General features: G+C 44.8%; 1 protein-coding gene across 2 annotated transcripts in view; it reads left to right on the top strand.

Annotated features, from left to right (window-relative positions):
* Nucleotides 1-470: 470 nt before the first annotated feature.
* Nucleotides 471-8,900, top strand: part of DDX6 (DEAD-box helicase 6) — a 54,219-nt gene continuing 45,789 nt past the window's right edge. The window contains exon 1 of one of the 2 annotated variants that reach the window (XM_068240821.1): nucleotides 471-688. The gene's annotated coding sequence lies outside the window, so the exon portion shown is untranslated. Of the gene's footprint in view, nucleotides 703-8,900 lie in introns of both variants that reach the window. The other variant, XM_068240822.1, reaches the window with a different exon arrangement.

The following is an 8,900-nucleotide window of genomic DNA, read 5'->3' as shown; positions in this document are numbered from 1 at the left end:
TGTAATGCTATGGGTTGTTTTTTTTTACAAAACCTCATTGCTCCAGTGTGCACAGACACATAGGATAACATTAGCAGCAGCAGATTTAAAAACTCAAAACGCTCAGAAAAACTCCTCTGGTGTGCACCAGGCCTAAGAAAGGAGAAAGAAAAGCATACATTGCACTTAAACATTCATCACTCATACTACAAAAGGAGGAATTTATTTTTTGACCGCCCTCCTATGACAAGTACAGTATAGCAAGGCGTGTGACTGGAAACTGTCTAGGACTAGGATCACTGAATCCATCCATCCCAGAACAGAACAGCGCCAGAGCTAATGACTGCTTCATTTCCCTTCCACACTTTCACTATAATTATGTTGATGTGTCAGGCCAGGCCACAATGCTAACGTTCCGGAATAGACATGACAGCCAGCCACCCCAGCACGGCGGAAGTGTTTTTCTGCTGAACACATAGTGCGCGGAGTGATCTGCAAACACACGTATTCGAGGATCTGATTTCGTAGCGGAAGGATTCACACACACGTCGAGAGGAGGGTTTAAAGGAGGAAGGAAGCCATTTTGGAGTTTCGACGAAGAATAACGCAAGTCTTGTAAATTACACGTATGTTTAATGGTGTTGATTCCGGCAGAACGACACCGAGGCGCGGAAGAAGAAGAGGACGAGGAGACGTTGAAGACTCAGAAGTACGATTGTCAGGGTTGGTATGGGGTGGACGGCGCTGTGCGGAGCGGCGGGGACATGGCGGGGAGCGGCTCCTTGCCGTCTTTCGGCAGCCGCTCATTGTTAGGTGATGAAGGCCTCGGGAGCCTGGCAGATACGCAGCCTGGTGTCCCGGGTCCTGACTCGCCCGCGGTGTGACGGTGTAGCTGCCGGAACTGGGCTGTTTCCCGAGAGCCTCTCGTGTCCTCTGACGTCTGTTGGCCATATTGCTTGTATTGTGTACGTCTTATGGGCACGTCTAATGTTTGTCTTCAGCCTCTGATCTGTGCACGGTCGTTGTGACACTTTGTGCTGAGCTAATATATAGCAGTGGCCCGAGCAAGAATCTTACAGGGATATATCAAATATCAGCTGTTTCCCGTAAACATGTTTATGACTAGTGATCACCTGCTGTGACATATGTGTATATATCTGTAGAGCCATCAGTGTGTTGTGCTCATAGATACCTAGTCTAAATTGGCTAGAGGTTGACTGGGAAGCTTCAAGCTGGCCAGGTTTCTTTTGTATCTGAAGTTAGTGTACCATTTTTTTTTTATTCAGTTGATGGTTCGATATGTCATTTCTGACATGTCAGATCTTATATTTGATCGTATTTCTAGTAAATTTCTCATAGAAGTGAATGGAAATTTATAAGAAAATCGAACAGCAAATTGTATGGTGTGTACCTAGCACAGATTAGATTGCCACATAGTATGGCTTATGCTGGGCATACACGGTTCGACGCTAGCTTATCAATCGAGCCGCTGATGGCACGGTTGATAATATCCGACGTGTCCGATCACCGCGGGGATCGATTCCGTGCTCGATACCCGCGGGCGGACAATAGCGGCGAATCGAGTGGAAGATAAGTGCCGGTGGGGACGAACGGGAATCGATCTGGGTGCCCACGAGGATGTGGCGGGAGTTGATCCGGCGGCTAATCTGCTGCTTGATCGACCCGTGTATGCCCAGCATAACAGATAATCACTCTGAGTTGAATGTGATTAGAGAGGCCTCTTATCTCCACCCCCCTCCTTTCCATACGTCGCACACAGATTTTTCAATACCAGTTTTCACCATGAAATCTATTTACAATCTATTGAGTCACAGAGTTGTACTGTTTGATGTAGGCCGATTGTCTTCTCCAGTCTAGTTTAGACAACCCAGCAGGTAATCTGTTGTGGAATAATTTTCCAGTTACAGCACTCTACAGCACCAAGTGTTGTGATTGGCTGAATAGTTTGGGTGTAGTTTACTGCAACCTATTGGAAACTGAGCAGGTTGAGATAGTGCTGTCAACTCAATCACATTAGTGAAAGTTCCCTGAGTTTTCTTGCTACTGTCTTTTTTTGTTTTGTTTTGTTTTTTTGGGGGGCTGGTTTAAGCACTGAACACATCTACTGGCCAAAATTGAAGTCCGTATGGCCTCAAGGTAATGGTAGTATCTCTAAGGGCCTGTATACACTGAAAATTGCCAAATGCAATGCGGTTCGAATGTGTTTTTATCAGTTCTACTCCCAATTTTTGTGTGCATGTGATGCAATTTTCTTTTTTTGTACCTGCGTATGTGATTTTGCTGAGGCCATCTTCCTTCAAGTTGCAAGGTCTCATGGGATTGTTGACCCAAGAAAGCAATGACCACATGAATTGTTTACTGCACTTCACAAACTCAAAAGCGGCAGACACTACGATAGCATGGAATCTCATTGCACCACTGTGTACAGTGCTTTGTGAGATTTTCTGATCAGGAACACTCATGCGGTCATCGGATCGAGGCACAGCCAGTGTGTACAGGCTCTAACCCAGATAAGCCATTCCTTGCACAGAGTTGAGCCTTGTTTATACATACAGATGACTTGTTGGGCCTGACATGCTTGCTTTCCTAAAGAATTACTGTTTTTGCCTGGCCTGACAGTGGTAATAAAACTTCCTATAAAATGTAGTCTGAAATTATTTTTTGTGGTAAATTCAGGTGACCACTTATTAGTTTGTAGAAGACAACTGAGCAGCACGTTAGTCCTAGAGGAGATATCTGATTAGCAGTGGTTACCACAGTGGAAATCAGCTAAGAGTTATGAAGTTCAGTGGACTGTGGAAGAGGTGGTCATTGCTGGACAGAATATACATGCTACCTAGTGACACAAAGGGAAGTAAGGCCTGCACACGTCAGGTCAAACTCAGCCGAGGCAGCCGCCGATTGCTTCTGCCGAGAATTCAGAAGTTGTACGGCAGCCTCCAACCACTTAGCCAGCGATGCATCCTGGCAAATGATGGCGAGCACCATTGCTTTCCCCACTTATCCCGCATGCAGTGTGACTTCACTCCCACGCTGCGCCATCCCCCTGCATAAAACAGAATGTATTGCTTGCAAGCAACGCATCTGCACATCCCTGGCCCTACAATGTTGCCCCAGGGATCAAGTCACAATCAGACATTGAGCAAGTGCACAGGCCTTTAGGGCCCATTCACACTAGAGCGTTTGTCGGAAAACCGCTTAAGCGCTAACGCTTTTTAAAGCGCTAGTGCAATGATGCCTTTGGGCCTGTTCTCACTTGGGCGATTTGCGTTAATCACCCAACGCAAACGTGTAGCCTGCACCATTTTCAGGCGATTTCCTGGCGATCGTTTCACTGCTATGGAAGCGCTAAATGTGGTCGCTGAAAAATCGATGCAATGTCCAGTGATTTTTTTTTTTTTTCTCCGTGTTAAATCACGGAAAAAACTCCCGCAAAACGCTGGCGAGTTTTAAACTTTTGTGTGAATGGGACCTAAATGTTTTAGTTGACAATTTAGTATGTAAGTAACTTTACTTCAGTATGTTTTTCTTAAAGCAGTAGAATTAGCCATACTATGCCAGGGAAAAAAACATAAGTAGATAAATATTTGATCTACTTGCATAACACATGTATTGTACTGTCCAGGTTTTGAGTTCAGTAAATTTTATATAGTAAATTAATAGAATTCTGTTCCTGGTGGAAACCATGTCTTTTGCCCACAGTTTGAGGTTAAATCCTGATGTCATTTCTGCCCTTAACTTTTTTTCTTTTCTCCTTCAATCGCTGAGTCACCTCAGCCTTGCTTGTAAACACAAGTGAGCAGAGGATCGTGTATAGCTAAAAAGAACCCCTAGCATGCAACTGTTTGGCACTGACTATTAAAGGGCCAGTGCTCCTAAAGTATGTGATAACTCCACACCATAACAGCAGAAAGTTTTGAATGCAGGATTAGCATCTTTATCACTTACTACACTCAGACCAGTTGCTGTTGAAAATTTATTTTTATGGTTACAGTCCCGCTTTAAAGGACAATTGTAATGAGGTATATGGAGGCTGCCATATATATTTCCTATAAACCATACCAGTTGCCTGACGATCCTCTGCATATAATACTATTAGCCATAGACACTGGACAAGCATGCATCAGATCAGGTGTTTTTGACATTGTTAGATCCGACAAGATTAGCTGCATACTTGTTTCTGGTGTGATTCAAACACTACTGCAGCCAAAATAGATCAGCAGGGCTGCCAGGCAACTGGTATTTAAAAATAAATAAATATGGCAGCATTCTTATCCCTCTTGTTACAGTTGTCCTTTAAGGCCAGCAGCAATATGCAAGTGGCTCCTCAGTAGTGAAGGCCATTAGGTAAGGGTCCATGCAAGATTAAAATTGGCACACAAGCAAGCAACATTACTCAAATGACATTCCCTGCAAAAAAAAGTGCTTTAAATGGTGTTCGCCCTGATATTGAAAACTATTGTCGCTTGAATATTGCACCTGGACGTTACATTTCACATGATGTGCACACATGTTCTGGAATGTTTGTTTCAACGACTTAGTACGCACTGGCTGACTACACGATATATTTTCAAGTCGACAGAAATTATTAGCCAGAATACATGAAATTGGTCGCTTCTTGTTTAGACACTTAAAGTGGTCTAACACCCAGCATTTCAACTTTGCTTTAAAAGATTGCTTACAGCTTAGAAACGATTATGCCAGATTTTTTTTTTTTTTAGCAGTAATTCACTGAATGGATTAAACATGACATTTTAGTGCTGCATTTAGCTAGAAATCCTCCTCCGTGCTTGCTTGTTTAGTTACAGATGTATCTATTTACAAAGTAGTAAACAAACACTGCTCTGAGAGAACAAAGAGGGCTTCCCCAGCAGGCTTTTCAGAGGTCTAATTGCATTCCAAACAAAGATACATTTGTAACTAAAGATAAGAATGGATGCGGATTTAAATCCAACACTTAAGCAGGCCATACACTGGCTCGATTCCCGGCCGTTTCGACAGCAGATTCGATCCTGGGATCGAATCTGCTGCCAATAGTTCGTGGTAAACGCAGCCGCTGATCCGATTTCCTCCCGAAATCGGATCGGTCCGTCAATCGCGCCGTGCGGGAAATTACCCTCGATCGCCCGCGGGTAAAGTGCGCGTCGCTAGCGGCGGCCGATCCGATCAAGTATACATTACCTGAGGCTGGCTCCCGGGCGTCTTCTCCGTGCTGCACGGCTCTGTTCCGGCTCCATCCATCCCGGCGCTTCCTGTGTCACTGCAGTGACTAGGAAGTTCAAATAGAGGGCGCTCTATTTGAACTTCCTGGTCACGGAGTAACACAGGAAGCGCTGTAATGGAGCCGGAACAGAGCCGTGCAATGCGGAGAAGATGCCCCGGAGCCAGCCTCAGGTAATGTATACGGGGGGGGGGGGGGCAAGGCGGCAGGAGCAGCTCAGCAGATGGTGAATCGGTTTCAGGCTGAAATCGATTCACAATCTGTTTGCAGTAAAGGCAGCCATACGATCCCTCTCTGATCAGATTCGATCAGATAGGGATCTGTCAGCTGGTCGATCTAATGGCACATCGACCAGTGTATGGCCACCTTAAAATGTCATGTTTAACCCATTCAGTGAATTTCTGCTTAAAAAAAAATCTGGCATAATAGTTTGTAAGCTGTAAGCAATCTTTTAAAGCAAAGTTGTAATGCTGGGTGTTAAACCGCTTTAAAGGGAAGGTTCGAGCAAAATAAAGAGTTTCCCTTACCTGGGTCTTCTACCAGCCCCATGCAGCCATCCTGTGCCCTCGTAGTCACGCACTGCTGCTCCAGTCCCCCGCTGGCAGCTTGCCGACCTCAGAGGTCGGCGGGACACATTGCGTACATTTTTACGCATTCCCGCTAGTGCAGGAACATTAACACATACATTTTTACGCGTTACTGGTTTAATGCATACATTTTTACGCATTGAATCAGTAATGCGTAAAAATGTATGTGTTAATGTTCCTGCACTAGCGGGAATGCGTAAAAATGTACGCAATGTGTCCTTGCCAGCGGGGGACTGGAGCAGCAGTGACTACGAGGGCACAGGATGGCTTCATGGGGCTGGTAGAAGCCCCAGGTAAGTAAAACTCATTTTTTTTATTTTGCTTGGACATTCCCTTAAAGCCTACAAAAAAAGTTTTACTCACCTGGGGCTTCTACCAGCCCCCTGCAGCTGTCTGGTGCCCTTGCAGTCTCGATCGGATCCTCCTGTCATGAGCTACTTTCACTTGACCGACCTGTCCACGCGTGGCCTTCTACGCGTTCCTGTCTGCAATAGTCCTGCACAGGGTGCTATTACGGACAGGAATGCGTAGGAAACGCATGGCCAGGCCTGCACAGTAAGCCTGTTGGCTGAAAATGGAAGTAGCTGGCAGCAGGGGACAGGAGGATCTGATCGTGACTGCGAGGGCACCAGACAGCTACAGGGGACTGGTAGAAGCCCCAGGTGAGTAAAACTGATTTTATTTTTTTATTTGTAGGCTTAAAGGGAACCTAAACTGAGAAGGATATGGATTTTTCCTTTTAAAATACCAGTTGCCTGAATACTTGCTTATCCTGTGTCTCTAATACTTTTAGCCACAGCCCCTGAACAAGCATGCAGATCAGGTGCTCTGACTGAAGTCAGACTGGATTAGCTGCATGCTTGTTTCAGGGTGTGATTCAGCCACTATTGCAGTCAGAGATCAGCTGGATTGCCAGGCAGCTGGTATTGTTTAACAGGAAACATCCATATCACTCTCAGTTAAGGTTCCCTTTAAGGATCCCTTTGGGCTACATTTTATTATACAAATTGTCCAATACAGTGATGTCGTTTGGTTGTTTATTATGACTTTGTTTACAAGGCTTAAGGCTCGTCTACACGTAGCGCTAGCGTAGCGGTCCGGCGGCTCGATTAGCCGCCGTATCGCCTCTTCCACATCCCCGCGCGTACCCGCCGCATCAACGCCCGCGCATGCGTCGCATTCGATCCGCCCTCGTCCCCGCCCGGCGCCGCTTATCTTCCGCTCGATTCCCTGCCATTGTCCCCTCGTGGGGAACGAGCAGGGAATCGGCGGTGGGGAAATCCGACCTGACAGATCTTATCATAAGTCACATCGCCTGCACATCTCCACGTGTAGACGAGGATTAAAAGGGAACCTTAACTGAGAGGGATATGGATGTTTCCTTTTAAACAATACCAGTTGCTTGTCAGTCCTGCTGATCTCTTTGCCTGCAACAGTGGATGAATCACACACCTGAAACAAGCATGCAGCTAACCCAGTCTGACTTCAGTCAGAGAACCTGATGTGCATGCTTGTTGAAGGGCTGTGGCTAAAATTATTAGACACACAGGATCAGCAGGAGAGTCAGGCAACTGGTATTTTAAAAGGAAAAATCCATATCCTTCTCAGTTTAGGTCCCCTTTAAGTTGTATTTCTTCTGTGTACTTACAGGATTGATCACCTGGAACAATTGTTAACCTTCATAGGTTGGAGCACAAACAGCTTGTGCTCCTTTCCATAATCGAATTGGCTGTTATGCTGGGAATTCACAATGCAATTTCCCATCCGATCGAAGGGTGGTCAGACAGGAAGTTGTAGCGTGTCATGTCCAAACTGCTCCTGATCGATAAAGGGATTGATTTTAAGATAACTTAATAAAACCGATTCCCGCCGATCTGGCGGGAAATTGCATTGTGTTCCTGGTGTTAAACAGTGCAGGACAGCACATCTGTACGCTGACTGGGGTAAACTGTCATCTGAAGCGACCACTAAAGTTTTAAGGTGGCCTTTATCGTAAGTATATATGTAGTGTTAGGTTGGTGGTTTGTGCATCGCTCAATGTTATGCCCAGAAGAGATGATAGCCAAACACTGAAAGATTTTGACAGCATTTCTCCTCCTCGTTGATGTAAAGTAAAACCGGGGGTCTTCTCCCTTCGAGCCTGTTTCCACTATGGCGAATTTGCATGCCTTATCTACATGCAAATTTGCATAGCTATGTATTGCAATAGGCTTGTTTCCATTACAGGCGAAATTTACTTCTCTCACTGGCGAAAAAAAGTCTGCCTCTGTAACCATTTTCCACGCGGTTAACGCGCGGAATTCCATAGTGATGAATGGCGACAGGGAAATAAAATAAATACAAAAATTTGTATGGTAAACCCGCATGCAAATGCACGCAAATTCGCATACACATGTGAATCCACAGGCAATTTTCTTTGCGGATTTGCCTAGGTATAGTGGAAAGGTAGCCTGCTGTGGATCAGGACTGGAGTGGGGTGTTGAATATGTGGCTGCCTCTTACATTGTATTGAGAATACAAGGAACACTGAATATTTTCCATGCTGCCCAGTTTCAATTGTTGTTATAGATGTCTTTTCACTTCAAGAAAGCAGTGAAGTATACAAAGCTGTTCAAACATCATTTGACATTTGAGCTGCTGACATGGAAGAGTACAGCCAACAAATGCATTTACTGGTCCTAAAGCTATGTACGGACGTTTGTCACTCAAAGCACCTGTTGTGATTATTTTGGATAACATTCTGTACAGGCGATCTTGATGCGCCTGTGGCTTTCTCTTGAAAAGCCTGATGCTTTGGATAACTGGCAGTTTGTAACTTAATTTTCCTTCACAATGTGCCAGTGGAGACATTTCCTAGTTCCCATACTGTCATAAGGCAGTATATTATTGTACTACTATACTAGCAAACAGCCAAACAAGCATTTTTGTATGGTAGTTATAAAGTCATTGTTCACATTTGTGTTTCAAATTAATAACACACACATTCTGAATATTAAAACCTGCACATTCTTTTTTTCTACAAATGTAAATGCCATGTGCAAAGTGTACAGCTCAGTTTTTCCCATGAAAATACTGGATTACATTAATGTTGC

The sequence above is a fragment of the Hyperolius riggenbachi genome, chromosome 6 (assembly GCF_040937935.1).
Source record: "Hyperolius riggenbachi isolate aHypRig1 chromosome 6, aHypRig1.pri, whole genome shotgun sequence".
NCBI classification, from domain to species: Eukaryota; Metazoa; Chordata; class Amphibia; order Anura; family Hyperoliidae; genus Hyperolius; species Hyperolius riggenbachi.
The sequence above is the reverse complement of the archived record's forward strand: the minus strand, read 5'-3'. Positions and strand labels throughout refer to the sequence as shown.